The sequence below is a fragment of the Papaver somniferum genome, unplaced genomic scaffold (genome assembly GCF_003573695.1).
Source record: "Papaver somniferum cultivar HN1 unplaced genomic scaffold, ASM357369v1 unplaced-scaffold_6, whole genome shotgun sequence".
In the NCBI taxonomy this organism is placed as follows: Eukaryota; Viridiplantae; Streptophyta; class Magnoliopsida; order Ranunculales; family Papaveraceae; genus Papaver; species Papaver somniferum.
In genome coordinates, this window is record NW_020648748.1 from 2,312,897 (window position 1) to 2,331,922 (window position 19,026).

Consider the following 19,026-nt stretch of genomic DNA (forward strand, 5'->3'; position numbering starts at 1 on the left):
CAGGTACAGATTCATAAAACTCGAACATATTGTTTTATAACGTTTTCTTGGATCTCTTTTTGTTCAAAAAATTCTTCTGGAGCTAACTTTTGAGTTTATTGGAAGTGATTTCAAGGAAGAAGTCTGGAAACAAGAGAGAACAGTATCACTTGCAGGTCAGTTCACAAAATCCCTAACTCTGTTTCCGTTGCTACAAAACCCTAGCTCTATTTTCCGTCCACTCGGGTGTGCATGTCGTCAGATGACCTCTCTCGGGTTCGAGATGTGTTTGTTATTTTACTTAACTGAACCATAGTTAATATTTTTATTGTAGATTGATTTTTTTCATGTCCTTTAGCTCAAAGGGTTTTAGGTTGATAGATTTGGCTAACAAGCCAGGATGGTGATTACACTGCATGAGTTATAGTGCTTTCTATATTCAATTATGAGCAAATTCATGGCATTCACTCCCCGAATTTAGGATCAATACTACTTGAGTCAGTTTTTTATATGTGGTGTTGCGCAGGGGGATGGTGTCAATACATTTTGGTTGGTGGTCTTGGTGTCCCACGGATTGGAATATTTGATGGCGTGCTGCGTACTCCAAGTTAACCCCATTGTAGCAACCATTGAAGGTCCAATGTAACCCCGACAGCTTATGTCGTCTCTTCCTCCATCTCACCATATCATTATGAGTAAGCATGCAATAAACTATAGACATTTGTATGGTTAACCCAATATCTATATTTTTTATTAATAAAATTTATATGAATACTAACACATAATCATATTATATTGTCTTCGGTACTCAAGTTCCGAAAAGTCTTGCTAGAGCCGTGCAGTGTGACTATGGGTGCCATGAAGATATGTGCATTGAGGTAATGGACCCTCTTTTATGTTTCAGTTCCGAGCCATGTTTTTTGATGTTTGCTACTTCGTATACAGAAACAATGTAAGCATCACCCTTTGTTTGAACTGATCATAGCCCTAAGAGAAAGTCGACACTCTCAACTAAATTAGTTTAGTATTTGTTTAACAAATCTTTAGTCTTTAAAATATGATATTAAAAGTGCCACTGATCAGATGTATAAAGAATTACTCGATATATGTTATCAAAATTAGGCACGCAATTATTACTTTTTGGTGGGCTGTGTAAATTCTGAAATTTTACTTTTGACGCCCTAATTTTCATGAACTGGATTGATGTGCTTTGCTGGGATGATGTTTGTGCTGGTTAGTATAAGTTGGTTGTATATGAAGTAGTAGTAGGAAGAGAAGGGTGCTGGAGTAAGGAAAATGGCAAGAGATTCATGTGTTAATCATTGTTTCCATATTCTTTGGATGAGGAAGGGATATTTAGATTGTGTCCAGATTTGGGGTATAAAAAAGGGTCGAGAATTTGATTGTACCGCCTTTTCTTCAAGTTATTTTATGTGGTTGTACTGATTAATTACAAATGCTATTGTGAATGGAAATAGTGAGATACAATGAGATATCAATGTCTACAGGCATGACTTTCTTTTAGCATTCTTTTTCCTCTTTTGCGGTTACTACGAGGATCTTGGTTGTGTTAGGTTTCATATCCTCTAGGTTGCTATGTAATTGTGTTGTGTTTTTAGACTATCTTGCAGACTAACAGTTTCTATAAACACGGTCTAACTTTGTCAGTAAAAGGTGGTGGACAGATATATGACTCAAATTATTCGCCTATTTGTTCTTATATTATCAATTTTAGTAAATATTTTTATTACCTACTTTTTCTGTTTTATTTATGCTTCAAATTCTGAATTCCTGAAAAATCACTAGGATCACCAAACCATACTTTTCTGAGTTTCTCTAACAAATATTTAGGCCCGTGCAGCACACGGGCGTAATAACTAGTTTGTTTAAGAGAGGAGAATATACAAAGGTAGACAAAGAAAAGCAAAACAAAATACTGATGGAAGTGACTAAGAGGAACACAGTTTCCCAGCTAATGACAGTATTTGCAAAATTCAAATGTACCTCAGGTTCGCTCATGACAGTATATAGATAAAGTGCATTTCTTATCTACCATATTCGGGCGAAGTTAGAGTAGTGCCCCCTGCCGAGCTAGCTCCAAAGCCTTTTTTATGTCCAATTTAAGATATGCTGTTATACGCAAGCCTATTTTTTGCTATTTTGCACCCTCTAAAAAAGATTTTGTATCCCGGAGAAGATTTTTGTATCCCCAACTTGTAAACTCTGGCTCCCCCTAACCATACTCCGCTAGCAGATTTGGAGTTTTCATAAACTGAAAAGTAAATAAACCAAAAGTTGGAAAAAAAAAACAGTATCCCCATTTTTGATGATCCATGTATTGATATATTTTATGTGGTGGTAGTGGAGTGGATGTAATAAACATAGTCAACTTTTTGCTTCAGATTAGCATTCATGAAATTTGTAGGCTACCAGCATCAATTAAATACTCTCTTTTACTCTTTCATCACTCACTATATTGTATTATGACATATATAACTTATGACTTGATTTACCAAGCAAACCCACATTTACCTGTAAACTACTAATGGCTGACTCTTTACTGCGCACTGTGTATGGTTCATCTGTTGATCAAACCAAAGAGTCATATGAGAAATAAAAAACACAAGTTACTGACTTTATCACCAAATTTGATTATTAATTTGTATCGTGCATCACTTTTTTGTTCCAAGTACTAACAATTCAACATGGCTTGGCATATGAAGAGCTTCTTAATACACCATAATTGTGAGAATAAATTTTGTTGCCAAGTTCTGAGTTGAATAAAAAAAGTACATCTTCGGAAAAAATAAAGAAAAAAAATTGGACGAAGAACATTTAAGACTTTGACCGATCAGGGTTCTTTTTTTCTAAAGACTTTGTTCTGTTAATCGCCGGAACAAGGTAGAGAAACTTTCGTCAGGTGTGGTGTTTTCGGTATGAATTTAGTTGTCCGTTCTACATGGTTTTGTTCACATCCATCGAATGATTTTTATGGCCTAAACTCACTAGTTCTTGTGTTGTGATGTAAAGTTCCAAAACATGTAGCCATTACCAGATCAGAAAGAATTAAGAAAAAAGGTATGAAAAGTGGAGCATAAGCTTAAAAATAAAATAAGACATTGAAACTTTGATGTAAGAAAACGGCACCAACCCTTTCCTTTTCACATAAGCCTCTCTACCCATGTGAACCACAAAGCTACACGCCCCTTCGAACGAAAAGGACTCCACCATCATCTCTTCTCTTGCATTTTTTCCCCTCTCTTATTGCCAAAGGAGGGGCCTTTCCAAACACCAAATGCTTGAAAAATCTCATCTTTGGAATGCAATTTTTTCATCTTAAATTGCTTCTCTTGATTTCTCATGATTTTTTTGCAATAGGGATATGTTTCTTATTGCGTAGTTTAGGAATTGGTCTGAGCATAGTCTTTGGTTGTTTACTATTAGCAGTGATTGCAGACATTTAGTACTTGTTATGGTGGAAAAGAACAATGAATCATATACAGAGAAGAAATTGATGAACAACATCAAGAAGAAGAGAACCATTACAGTAGTTACTATGTTGTATTAGGAGCTCCCAAGGCGCCCAGAATTATTTTTTTTGCTCATAGTGTTTTGCCTTGGGTCATGTTATTGCTAGGCGGGGGCCCTTTGGGCGACTCGAGCGCCTAGCTCGCCATTGATAACATAGAAATTTTTTCTATCTGTTTTGTTGGAAGAAAGTCAACCATCATCATTATCATCAACAACAACAGCATTAAACCCGCTTAGATTCATATATAGAATCACAAACATATTGTGATTCAAGATCCCTTCCCCATTTGCATTAGATCATATTTACATTGCTAGCCATATTTAGATCCGACCCAACATCAGGGCTACGGGTATCATTTGTGCTAGGAACTTTGGCTAACAGTCAGTGTCTAGCAACTTAGCGATATGGCTCATACAAACATTTTTAAATATAATCTTACATTGTTGTAAAAGTTGCGGTTTTGGGGTCATAAATAGACAATGCAGATTGTTCACAGTATTTAAATATAACTTTACTACTGTTGGTGACGGCCAACGGCTGACAATCATGATAACTCAACTCCGCTTGATCTATACTGATTATCTTACCCCAACTCCAAGAGGAGTCGTAGTACTCTTTGTTCTCCTCCATTACAGCACTCTTCATATTTGTCTTCTTTAAAACCCATATATCCAAGCTTCTCTTCTGCCCAGTATAATAACTTTTGCTACGATAAACACCCAAACAACCTCCAAACATGCAAAGCTGATAAGGATTAGCATTATCAAACACAAAGCAATTAGAAGGTAACTTGGCGACAAAAAACTCCTCATTTGCCAAATCAAAACAATAAGCCGTATATCACCGTGGTTGTACTCCAACCAGTGAAGAGCACCGTGAAAGAAAACACCATATGAATGTGCAAAGTTGTAAGGAATTTCACATTTATCTCTCCATTTACCTACTGTTTCCCCACCAGGAGTGTATACCTGGACCTTTCCGAGCTTTGTGACTCTAATTCGACCATTCAATTCCTAATAGATTCTGACAACCTTGTATTTATTAGTTGAAGTACGATAACAAAACCCTGACGCAAATGTAAGATTTAAACCCAGAAACAGTTTTGGAAGGCTCAACTATTCTCCAGTAACAATGGGATTAAAGACATAAGGTTGGGTCTTTGTAGACATGGATGAACTTTGTATATTTTATTTTATTAACTCCGGTCCCTATGTGGTCGACATAATATCATAGTCGTCCACAGACAAACAGATTAATCCATTCCATGAACCCTACTAGAGAAAACCTAAAGTTTAATGAAAATATCTTCTTCAACAAGTTTTGAAGTTTCTCCTCATAGTAATCTCTACAGTAGATCCAATTTTCACCAATATTTGTTCTCGATCTTCGAAAGCCAATAAAACTGACCTTATAGTTGTTACAAGCTCCTAAAGAAAAATACCAAGTTGCAAAAGAAGAAAAGCTAAAACAACAAAAACAAAGCCTATTAGAGACGTACTAAGTTGAGAAGGAAGAAAAGGCTAGCTCGCAAGCATCAGGATTGGCAGATTTTGGAATTTAGTGTCATGCTTTTCTAGAGATTTTGGAATCTCAGTGTCCTGCATCTGGGATCTCACGACTCGGAGGTCCGTTTGGTTTCCGGCCTCTCTGAAGCACATACCAACATTCGCACCCAAGAGATGTCTTCTCACGATTTAGGATAGGTGTCAGATTTTGAGGATGCTGCATCTTCATCTCAACTTTTTGCTCGTCACCTGGCAATTCAGCTTCCTGTCTCAAAAGTGCTTGTTCTCCGCATTGTGTGGCATAATATGCGGCATCATTTGAAAATCTCTCATAGAATTGGCGATATGTGAACTTGGTATCGTATTGCAGCTTTATGATATCTTTGATAACTGGAACCAGCTCCTTGAGTGTTGCACCAGTCAATCCCATTCTCCTCCTCAAATATTTCCAACAAATATGAGCATAAGCAGCATCATACTGGGAATGAAAGACATGTTTTAGCATACAGTAATTTCCAATAATGTTGTTCCAGTACTCCGCAGTTCTATATGAATTGGTTGCCCACATAACCCGAGGAAGTCCCCGTTTAGAAGCAATTTGTAAGCCTCTCTTCATTCCCTTCATAAGATGATACATGTATGACCCTCCTCTGGAACCCCTACAGTAAGCATCTATTGGTTCTTTGGAGCTGTTAAGTATAACAATTCCATATCCCCCATATATCCTTCTCCTATATAACCATGTATGTCAATATAATACAGCTCATCAAATTTTACCATCCCAGGCATAAAAGACCGGATCGCCTCCAGCTTATCTACTGCCCCCTGAGACGGTTTTTCCTGCTTTGACGGTCTGCAAGAATCAAATTCAGGATCAGTTCCCTTATCTACTTTCCCCTGAGACGGTTTCTCCTCCAGCTTATCTACTGCCTCCTGAGTAGGTTTTTCCTGTTGTAACTACTGGAAATCCAGTAGCACACCCAAAGTGATAGTAACCAAGATCTAAGACATACTAAGTAATATAAATACCGAAATCTTATTGATGAATCATTCAAAGTAACAAAGATACAAGTTCTTGAATACAAGGAAATCCTAATATCTCTCTACAGGCTAAGCTCTCCCACTCCCCGAAAATCCGATCCCCCATACATTGCCCAAGGACCTCTATTTATACGTCAACCAACCTTAGTGGTGTACAGCTCACTTTACTTCGCTGCGTTCTCACGGAGATGCCTTATACTTCGCTCAGATCATTTTCCATAAAGCTTTTCCCATTCTTCCGTTATCCTCACATGGGTTTGTCGGAGACCTGTCTCTTTCTGGCTCCATAATTTATTTATCTCGTGGCTTGTCTTTTCAGCCAAGTAAACTTACTTCGTCCTTTTCTTCTTCGCGGTTGGTATCTTGTAAGGTACTCCATTGATCCTTCGTTTCCCATGTTACCCTGGGAGATTACTTCGTGATAAAACACTATCTCGCACATGGTTTTACCTCGTCAATCTAGTCAATAATGGTGACTCTGACTTGATTTGACAAGTCACAGACGAAGATTTTCAGGACACAGTACAGGATCTTTTGGCCGGATTCTCGCGTCCTCCCTATATCCATGTGGCGGTCCATATTTTGGTATCTACATTTTGCCTTTTCTTATTCTTTTCGATCGTAGGGAAAGGAGAATAAGAACGGTTTAGAAGTTAGATAACTGCCACTCCTCCTTATCAATGCCCTCCACGTGGTCCATTTCCTCGTGTAACCGCTAACCATCGGTTCGTATTCTTCGATTGAGGGTAGCTTGGTTTCACCAGTCATCATTTCTCAGACCCTTTTAAGTTTACCTTCTTATCTTCCTTTTCCTTCTTTCTGTAAGTTTAGGTGTCGTTTTGTTCTCCTCCAATGGCTCCCCAGTCCTACTATATCCTCGACTTATGAGGAATTCAAAATTGATCTTTAGAAGCTGGGTATTTCTCTATCTCCGACGATTGATTCCTCCGTTTCTCCTCCTATTACCACAACCAAATTCATGGAATTAAATTACCGATGGATTCAGACGGGAACTTGGACTTCTACAAAGATGTTGATCACCGCTGGTCAATTGAGAGCGGGTCTTTCTTTTCCCTTGTATGTCCCGAAGAACCCTTTTTTTATGAAATCCTAGTTAAGCTTCAGCAAGGCGTTTATCAATTGAGTGGGAATGCCATCCGTCTTGCTAATGAATTCATCAGAAGGTCTAATGGCGATACTTCCTAGATTCCACTTTTGGTGCAAGATTTCGTTCCCGCAGATTACAACATTGATTCTTTCTCTGTGAACTACACTGGCCAGGAAATGACCACGAGAGCCTATCAGGAGTGGGGCGTCAAGATTTCTCGCAAACCTTTGGCTGACCCGTCCAAGGCCCTTCTTTTGGATGTTGATCCTACTAGTACAAAATGAAACAAATATCTTCGTCTTCCAGTGATGAGGATTGCACTACGGGAAAAATCAACATTGACGACTATAGATTAGAGTTGTAGTACCCCTACGACAACTCCATTTAATGCATTGTGGAAGGGGGGTATTGTAGAAAGTCCAAGCTTTTCTACAATACTTGACTAAGAGTTGTAAAGGGTGATGTGATTCATTGTTCGACAATATTTTTCCAAAGTTGTGATTCTCTTTCGATTTTTTTTTTGAAAGCCTAACACAACTCTTGCTTGTGTTGTAGGACTATTTTACACATCAAAGGATGCGTATCGTGGAAATATGTAACACAACACTTGTATAAGTTGAAGGACTATGTTAGACAACCTAGGATGTGTATTGTAGAAAAATGTAACAACTCTTATTACTATTATGAATAAAGTTTGCATGACACTTTCTAGAGTTGTAGAACTATGTTGGATAGCACCTGGTTATGTCGTAAAGACATTTTTCACAACCTTTGGTATGTGTAGTTGAAATATGGAATACAACTCTTATTAGAAGTTGTGTGCATAAAATTATTTTGAAAAAAAAAATTATAGCTGAAACCGAATTGCATGAATTGCCGAAAGTACTTCACATTCACATTAACATGCCAGTGTAGCACATTTACATTCATTCAAATCACCTTGTATGAAAGTGTGTTGCGCAACGAAATAAAATAAAATGATAGATTCTTCGAACATGACTAAAAATATCATATAAATCGTAAAACATAGAAATTTGCCTTCCCTACAAATATGACAGTAGCATACACGTTCCAGTATGGTAGTCTGGGTTACATTGCTAAATGGAAATGATCCGTTTTTGCTCTACACTCTCTTCTTGGTAAACCTAACACCGATTATGAGAAACATAGTGGTAGATGATACCATAGAGGCACTGGCTTAGACATGAAGTGTCGTAGTTCTCAACGAAAGCCTACAGGAGAAGAGTGTCATTTAGCAATACAAAGTAACAGTCAAAATTTTATAATACAAAGTAACAGTCAACCTAAGAGTGTCATTTAACAATACCTTACACTGAAACTAACCTTTCCAAGTCCTAGAGAGGGTTTACCGTTAGGTTGTGGACGGGGGATGACAATATTCATCAATGTACCTGCAATCAAAAAATGTACGAGTTAGAAACAAATTATTCTGAAGGTCCAAAAGTGTAAACTAGTGGTTTAATTGGGGCGTGAAATCAAATATTTCCAAAGGCTGCGAAACACAAAAAAAAAAACAAAAGCTCGAATATAAGAAACAAAGACATTAACTTACCAAATTTTCCACCTTCTACCATCATATCTTCCAAAATATCTTCTTACTCTTCATCATCTTTAAGCTCATCTGCAGTAACCACCTCTGTCAGGCATACGACCTTGGTAGCAATGCCACCTCCATTACCACCACCTAGACCACCTCCGGCTTGGAACAATTGCCTCTGCCAAAGAAAACAAGAAAACTCATTAGTAAAGAAACAAGAAAAGATATCAGTAGCAAATATTTATTGTATATACTGGAAACTAAGAAAAATATAAAGTGTGTTCCACTAACCTGCCACGCGACCTGTAGTTGTGCCTGTATTAAGACGTTTCCTGCTCAGGTTTTAGCTGAGCGGTGCCCAGGTTCGCTCGTCTAACAGTAAGAGTTTTATCACCCATTTAGAGCAGCACAAGCAATATTTGTAACTGAGAGATCCTAGTAAACGCAGAAGGCGTATCCTTTAGAGTTTCTTGTTTCCCTGTCCTTCACCAGATCGAAACCACGAAGGGGACCAAAAGATTCAAGCAACTCTTTAATCTGTGCTTCTGTGAAGTAATATGGGATCCCAGTAAGTTGCTTGCATATACAGAAACAACATGTTAAAAATTCAGCTTAATCCGATATATGGATAACCATTGAGCATAGGCTGTTCAGGATATAAATTCTGCAGAACGTAGTCATAGATTATGCAATCTTGGCAGTAGTAAACAGGACCTGATCATCATGCAATTTTTACTGCATATAAAGAGATGGATAACTAATTAATATCTAAAGGATTCGCATATAACTGCATATACGAGGTTTTAGCAGATAATGAAGATATATATCTGTAAACTTCTCTAGTTCGATCCATGTTTTCCGAATCAAGCTCTTCGTACAGAGCATAATTGATCCTACACAAGAGCAAATTTTGCCCATCAAGTCATCCCCTGCTGTCCACTGCACTACACAACCACCATTCCAGACATCCTACTCAAAGCATTAATTGCATCAACATCTGAAGCTTGACAACCTAGCCATGGCAGCAGCATCACAGTCACAACACCAATATCCTAAGCCATTCTCCTCAAATCAATCAGCTGAATCCATCTGAGCTTTAACTGCAGTCCATTCATGTGCTACTGCAACATCTCAACAAAACCAGTTTCCTGAGACATACATTCCCTTCTTCACAGCCATCATACCAACATTCCCCATTACCATTTCACATCACTCCATTCATCTTGCTTCCAAATGTCCTAACATACAACTAGGTTCGCAGTCCATTCATTGTATTGCGGGATCTCCATCACCAACTGCAATCCCATTTTTATCTCAAGACTCAGTTTCAGCCATATTCATTTCAACTAAGAAAAAATACAAGAAAGATAAGCTGTAACTAATTCCATGCTCAAGTAGCCAAAATTGAGATGAACAGCCAACGAGAATAGCAATATCAAGATTATGAAATTTTTTACTTGAATAGAGTAACAAGTCACCTAGATATCATTCAGAAATGTGTAAGAGATTGCCTACATTGTAATAAGCGAAACAGATAGAGGTATAAAAGATGTCAACATCTTGAAATTTAGAAAGAAAGAGGAAGAAAAAATCAAGGGTGTCATTTTCCCACACAAACTGTTACATATTAGCTTGCAATGGTAAACAAGCCAATACATCGTATCTAAGACAAATCAACCGTCCCATAGAACATAGACATTTCATTTTAAGTAAAAGCAACTGCATTGGAGGGCAAAACTCCAATGCCCAGGGTTCAGAAATCATCATATTATTTAAACAGCTCGGCTTCTAATGACATCAAGATCCATCTCAGTAGGATCAGTTGCTTGCAACTCTACCTGAATTCCGTCAAGCTCTCTCTTGAACCTCTCCTATGAACTCGCGTAAATCATCTTGGTCCTCACCCTTGTGGTATCATGAGACCTTCAAAACACAATAATGAGACAAAGGTTGCTCACAGTTCTAACCCTGACCAGAATTCCTATCAGACAACAAAAAACACAGTTGAAAAAGTTATCAATAGATGAAGAAACCTTTCTCTTTTGGCAATTCTCATAGCTTTCAGCTGACTCGCCAAGCTTCTCCAGAATAATTTGCTTTTGCTTATCCTTTTCTTCAATTTTGTACACAACAAAACGGAAAGTCCTTTTTTCCTTCAATTCCAAAAACCTTTGTTTGCAATCATCGTGCACAGCAATCCCCGACGCTGCATTAGCCTAATTCAAAAAATTCAATCCACAATTCAAAATCAATACCAATCCACTATACCCAGATACCAAAAGAAATACGAATCCAAATACAGGACCAACAAGAATCAATACCGAATACAAATTCCAACCTCCTCTCCCATTCTTCTCCATATCTTCCTCTTTCTCTTCCTCCTCTTTGATTTCAAATTCACTTTCCTGCTCATATTCAGAAGAACCAGGTTGCGTGCTTGTTGTTTCATCCTATCCCATTCTTCTCCATCACCCCTGATTACTTTAATTGTATTAAAATCCTCCTCTGAGATTCAAAGCAAACCCTAATACAATTTCTGCCATTAACGACCATTACCATCTTCATCACTGCCAACATCAACTACCGATCACTTCTAGGGTTCGGTTATGGGAATTGGGATGAGGTTCTAGATTGAGAAGAAGATTTTGATAAATCGAGAACTTCTATAGATGGAAGGATTGAGTTATGTGATGAAGATTTGAAGGAAACTTGAGTTAGGGCCGTCGTTGATTGTTACCGAGAAGAAATTTAGTTTTGTGTAACTTGAATCAGTGATGGGGTTGATTAGAATTTGGTTCAGATCTGGATTTGATGAGCTGCTACTATTGACTGTTGCGGATGAGAAAAAGTGGGAGTTAAAGAGAGAGATTGAGAGAAGATGATGAAAAAGAGGGGTCGAGAGAAGAGCAGCGGTGGTGATGGAGCGCCGCCGTCATTTGTGGAGTAGAGGTGTTCTTCAGCGGTGGTGATTGAGAGAAAAACATATAGGAATTGGGTTCGAGTGGTTGAAGGAGGGTTATGCTTCGGAAAAAAAAAGAAAGAAGAAAAGAGTAAATCCGAATGAAAATGATGGACGGTTGAGATTGTATTTGAGATGCTCATACGTATTAAGAAAATATCTTGACGGTTGAGATTGTATTTAGGATGCTTATGCGGATTGAGAAATATGTGTTTCATTTTGTGCTAATACGAGCTCATGTATTCGGTTTGATTATCAACCTTCGACACGAAAAAAATCCAAAAAAAAATATGAATAAATGTAGCACATTCTTATCGACATTTTGATATAAAAAAATCCAAAAAATGTATAAGAATAAAGTTGAAAAATAAGAAATCAATCCGATAATTGGTGTATTTCTTTGTGCTTTTGTGCTTTCTCTTTGTGCTTCCGGTTTGAATTTCGACTAGTTACATAGGTCATGAAGTAATTTTGACTAGTCATACATGTCATGAAGTAGCTTTAGTTCACATTAATAGCATGATATATCATCGAAATCGATAAATATGAAGCTCAATGTCGATTCAAACTTCAAATGTGGTATAACGACATACAAACTATGAACCAAGAAGCTCTGAGAGGGTTCTGACTTCAAACTTAGCATGATACATCATCAAAATCGATAAATATGAAGCTCAATGTCGATTCGAACTTCAAACTTGGTATAATGGCCTATAATCTATGAACCACGAAGGTCTGAGAGGGTTCTGACTTCAAAATTAGCATGATACATCATCGAAATTGATGAATATGAAGCTCAGTGTCGATGCAAACTTCAAGTTCGGTATAACGACTTACAAACTATGAACAAGAAGTCTGAAAGTCCACAAAAACGATGAATCCAACCATTTACTGGTAAGATTCCATGGAAATATTCTACGAAACCTTAAACACACACAAAACTTGGTAAGAACGATGAATCCATCCATTTACAGGTAAGATTCCTTCGGAATATTCTACGAAACCTTAAACAAACCCTATTTCTGCACATTGTATGCAAACCAGACTCCGAGATCGAAACCTGGCAGCGAGTGGACTTCTCTAAGTCAGAAACTTGGTAAGAACGACGAATCCATCGATTTACAGGTAAGATTCCTTTGGAATATTCTACGAAACCTTAAACAAACCCTATTTCTACATATTGTATGCATACAAGGCTCCGAGATCGAAACCTGGTCGTGAGTTGACTACTCTAAGTCAGAAACTTGGTAAGAACGACGAATCCATCCATTTACAGGTAAGATTCCTTCGGAATATTCTACGAAACCTTATACAAACCCTATTTCTGCATATTAGATGCAAACCAGGCTCCGAGATCGAAACCTGGCCGCGAGTGGGCTACTCTAAGTCAGAAACTTGGTAAGAACGACGAATCCATCCATTTACATGTAAGATTCCTTGAGAGTATTCTACGAAACCTTAAACAAACCCTATTTCTCCATATTGTATGCAAACCAGGCTCCGAGACCGAAATCTGGCCGGGAGTGGACTACTATAAGTCAGAAACTTGGTAAGAACGACGAATCCATCAATTTACAGGTATGATTCCTTCGAAATATTCTACGAAACCTTAAACAAACCCTATTTATGCATATTGGATGCAAAACATGCTCCAAGATCGAAACCTGGCCGTGAGTGGACTACTAAGTCAGAAACTTGGTAAGAACGACGAATCCATCGATCTACAGGTAAGATTCCATCGGAATATTCTACGAAACCTTAAACAAACCCTATTTCTGCATATTGTATGCATACCAGGATCCGAGATCGAAACTTGGTCGTGAGTTGACTACTATAAGTCAGAAACTTGGTAAGAACGACGAATCCATCTATTTACAGATAAGATTCATTCGGCATATTCTACGAAACCTTAAACAAACCGTATTTCTGCATATTGTATGCAAACCAGACTCTGAGATCGAAACCTGGCCGGGAGTAGACTACTATAAGTCAGAAACTTGGTAAGAACGACGAATTCATCCATTTACAGATAATATTCCTTCGAAATATTCTACGAAACCTTAAACAAACCATATTTCTGCATATTATATGCATACCAGGCTCCGAGATCGAAACCTAGCCAGGAGTGGACTACTCTAAGTCAGAAACTTGTTACGAACGACCAATTCATTTACAGGTAATATTCTTTCGGAATATTCTACGACACCTTAAAAAAAAAACTATTTATGAATATTGCATGCAAACCAGGCTCGGAGATCGAAACCTGGATGCGAGTTGACTACTCGAAGTCAGAAACTTGGTAAGAACGACGAATCCATCAATTTACAGGTAAGATTCCTTCGGAATATTCTACGAAACCTTAAACAAACCCTATTTCTCCATATTGTATGCAAACCAGGCTCCGAGATTGAAACCTGTCCGTGAGTGGACTACTCTAAGTCGGAAACTTGGTAAGAACGACGAATCCATCCATTTACAAGTAAGATTCCTTCAGAATATTTTGTGGCTTTGTCACCTGAGAATTTTTTTTTGGACATTATATTTTGTTTCACAACTCTTATAAAGGGTTGTCTTAAAATTAGTATATTAAAGAACCACAAACTTGACAGAACTTGTGATAGTGTAGGAATGGTTATTGGTGTAGACTTTCATGCAGGAGGCTGAGGATCAAATCACCCCATCCTCATTTCTGCCAACGTTCTATATTTTTACTTCAACAACACTTATAAGTGTTGTTATGCATTTTTATTAAGAAAAAAAAACAACCAAAACTTGTGAACGGTAAGGATGGTTGATGAGCTAGACTTCCATGCAGTAGATTCATGTTCGAATCTCCCTTCTAATCTCATTTTTTCCAACATTCTATATTTTTACTTCAACAACACTTATAAGTGTTGTTATACGTTTTTATTAAAAAAAAAAGAAAAAAAAACAAAACTTGTGAACTGTAAGGATGGTTGATGAGCCAGACTTCCATGCAGTAGGTTCATGTTCGAATCTCCCCTCTAACACTATTTTTCATCATCATAATTTGGTGTTCTTCAACAACTCTTGTAAAAATTGTGATAGGCTTAGTCACTACCTTTATGGAACAGAGTTGTTATAGCTAAATGTCGTCACAACGTTTTTGCTTAAGGAGATGTCGTTTGTTTTCTTAGCGCAACCCCTTGTTTCCTAAGGGTTGGAAGTGATGATATACGACAACTCTTACTTTGAAACCAGTTGTAAAACATATGACTTTATACGATGTTTAGCGAAGAGTTGTAAATCTCCAGTTGTAGATGTATATTTTTCCCGTAGTGTTGGATGATGTTTCCCTTGATAGCCGAAGGTCCTCTGGTGTGGGGTTTCGACGAGAATGGGACTGCTTGCACTGGTCTTCTCCCTCAACATGCGCATCTCGCAGCGTATGATCCGGGTCAATTTCGCTGGCATAAGATGCCCAATGAGGTTAGTCTTATCTTTTTTTGGTTTTCTTGACTTTTATTTTTATTGTCCCCTAATGTCCTTATTCTTACCTCAGTATCCTCTTCCCGCGCCTGGTATGTTTAAGGACCGCTCTAAAAAATCAGTTTAAGCACAGGTTCGTATCTCGTGGCCTCTCTTTTGGTCGTTGTCTTCGTCAATTCCTAAACTCCCATTTTCAGGAGAATGAGCCTCAAACTACGGAGGGTCCTGCCAAGAATCTGAGGAAACGCCATCGTTCTGGGGTTCCTTCCACCACCACCCAGGTATCTCTTTCTTCCTCAATTTTTCTTTCTTCTTCTCGCGTCATCCCTTAACCTCTTGGATTTCAGGACGATCCTCCTTCCTCTCGCATCTCACAGCGTCACCGTCACGGCTTGGATGTGGAGGGTATGGCTCAAGTCCATTCCTCAGTTTTACCTAGACTATCCTCTTGCGTGTTTCCCCTTCTCTCGAAGCTACTTCGTCTATAGGTGGTCAGCCGGCTACCGAAGTGAAGGAGCCTGATCTTCTTCCTAGCCTTAAATTTTTAAGGGAGATTTTTGTTTCAACTCGCGGAAATCCTTCCTTAAGATATGAGGCTACTGAATCTTTGGTTTTCCTCAATTTTAACGATTTTTTGGCTGAAGATCAATCCATTATTTTGAACGCTTCTTTGAACCTCTCTCTAGAGCAACATTCTGTTATAATGGGTTTGTGAGTCTTTGACCTGAGTTTATCATTTTTTCCCTTGTAATACTTCGCGGAATTTTAAAGTAGATCTTTCATCTTTTAGGAACAACATCACAGTATGGCTCATCTCGTGGAGCTTCGTGAGACTCGTGAATTGATGAAAAATTCTAGTGCTCGTATTCTCCCACCTGGAGGAGCAACTTGTAGAAGAGAGGAAAATCTCGTCTGATCTTCGCCGTAAGTTTCCCTTTCTTTGTCACTCTGGCACTGCCTTTCTATTTGTGATAACTTATCTGTTTAACTCCTTCATTCCTCAGGACATGAGCAAGAGCTTAAAGATCAGGTTTCTCTGCTATTCCATGAGAGGGACAATCTTTCCAATAAGGTTTACACTCTCTAAGAGGACATCCAGTATTTACATGAGGATCTCGATCAGATGGTGAATGACGCAACTCTGATTTGAAAGCGTCTTCGCAGAAATGCTCAAGACAAGAAGGTCAGGCTCTTTAATGAGTTTTGTGATTCTCAAGGCATTCCTCGCGTTTCTCTGGATCTTGAAGTATTCTATGATGATGAGCCTGAACCCGCTGCCAAATAATCAATTCCTACCGTTCATGAATTGTCTCATGTTGGCGAGGATACCGAAACCGACGAGGATCTTGAAAAATGATTCCCGCGAGGATACCGAAACCTACGAGGATCATGGAAAATTATTCCCGCGAGGACGCATAACCCTTTTGAACTTTGCTAATGTTGTAACCTTAAATTTTGCTTCGGCTGAACGCTCCCGATTTTAGGGGGCAGACTATTTGTATGTAAATAATGTATTTGCCTCTTCCTTGTGCTTTTTCCTTTTTCTCTATCTAGTGTCTTTACCTTCGTAATATTGACTTCGTACCAAGTATATACTGAGTCTTGTGAGGATAATGCTAGAGAAGAACATAAAATATAAAAGTATATACTTTCCTCTTGTTCTTATTGAGCATTAGCTGATCAAGACATTGTTGCACAAGTAAAATTTCATGCTTATTCCTTGTTGCTTACTGTTTCAGCTTCCTTGATGAGTCTGAGCAAATTTGTGTTTTCCTTGTGGCTCTTCGAGGTCTTATTGCGCCTCCTAGTGAAGGTCTTATTATGCCTCATCCTTATTGAAGGATCTTAATTAGACGAAGTATCAGGCGCTTATTACCCTTGCGAGTAATAATCCATGTACCTCGTCTTAACATTTATTTATTTTTTCTCCGTGACAATGCGACAGGCCTAGCTATTCCCATGAACATTAACCCCATCACATTGTCGTCTTTTTTGTTCACACAGATCCCTAATCTGGAGGGTGCCATCCCTTTATATTCCCCCTAATTGCCCCTTCAAGGAGGTTAACCCTAACATGCATGTTGGTCTCCTCTCGTCCAGTTATTACGACATTCAGTTGTTTTCGTGGATTCTTATCATCTTCGCCAATATGGCTCGGGGTTACGAAGCCACACCCTAAGTGAGGTTTCTTTGGGATCGAGTGCATCGTATCCAAGACTTTCCATACGGTCATGGCCGGTAACGCTCCAGACGTCCCAGGCACTCGCAGCTCAACCGAATACGTCGGTGCCTTGGTCATATTTTTTCACCCCTTACTGAAGGCCATCATAAAAAGGGACCCTTAGCGGATAGGTATTATGATTGCCCCTAGCTTATCTCTCTGAGAGTTTTTTCACGACATGCGTTAGATCTTGCCTCTTGCACTTTCATGCGAACTAGGGTGCATGTCGTGGATTCTCAGCCTTCCTGGGCGAAGCTTTTAAGTTTCCCTAGAAACTGCTTATTTTATGAATCTTATTTTCCTCCTAATGTGAGGTCTTACCTTGCTCTTGTGAAATTCATATTCCTGATACGATTTATCAAAATTTATGAAGATTTCATTGCTATTCTTTTGAAATTTTATGCATTATCAATTGATAGATTGAATTAAGTACATTCATCTGGTTTCTATCACTCTTCCTCGGTTATTAGCGTTCTTCTTCCATCCGAATGTGCTCAGACTGATATATTTTTTAATTCCTTCATCTTTACTTCGTTTCTGATTTTAAACAAGGTCGTGAAAAATGGCTGCCTAGATGACAACGCATAGATGAATTAGCGCACTAAATCTTCTTCTGAAATTCTTCCTTTTAGTTCTCTGCAGATCGCGCCCCATCTTGCCACTAGACTTTGCAGATTTTCTTTTTCTCTTTCCCTTAACGAGAACATGGCTGTTATCTCTGGTTTGCAAGGTTCGCTTATTGCATATTTGTTCATTAGTTTGGCTTGCAGCCCGATTGCCTTCTCTATAATTTGGTTATTGTTTCCTCTCATGTCGGCCACCATTGATTACTGCATTAGATACTCTCTTTATATGAATTCCCTCCTGTTATTTTCTATGTCTCTCTTTATATGAATTCCCTCCTGTTATTTCCTTTGTTCCCCTCGCCCCTTGCTATCTCGTCAGTTGATGTTTCTCAAAAGTTGTTTGTAATAATGGTAAAACTTGGTTCTTTTCGAACTTGTGAAGGTAACTTTTTTTCTAGATTTAAATAAACTAGTAAATGAAGGAAATTAATTTTTAAGAGTAATGTAAAGATTTTAGAAGAATTAAGACTCCGGATTCACTATTACTTCAAGTTGATTGATTATAAATAATGTTTCATAAATTATTATTAAGTTCTTTTTTTCATTAAATCACTTATTAATTTATAAGGTGTCCAAACATTAAATTGTAATCCTTAAGCATGATTTATCAAAGAATTAATTCTAAGCATAAAACATCAAACTGATTCACAACTAATTAAGAAAACCATTTTTATCTTTTTTTTATATTGATCCAAGTGAATTAAATAAGATAAATAATTAAAGAAATTGTAAAGAAAATATTACCAATCAAACATGAGTGAATAGATCATCCATTGCCTCAATCACCAGGTATTTAGCCTCTATTTAGAAGAATTGTTTTCTTGGGTTCCCTATTATTTTCCCATTGCTGGGTCTTTTTCAGTGATTTCATTCAAAAATGTCCAAGCTTTTTCAACAGTTTTATTTTCTAATCCACCAGTACATAAAGATTCAACCAGGGTAGTTGTCGAATAATCTAAACCATCATAAAGGATCTGAAGTATCCTATCCATTCCTAAACCATGCTGAGGACTTTGGGATAACAAGTCATTAAACCTTTCCAAATAC

General features: G+C 38.0%; 1 pseudogene; it reads right to left on the reverse strand.

Moving 5' to 3' along the window:
• Nucleotides 1–10,406: 10,406 nt before the first annotated feature.
• Nucleotides 10,407–11,288, reverse strand: LOC113343513 (annotated as a pseudogene).
• Nucleotides 11,289–19,026: the final 7,738 nt, after the last annotated feature.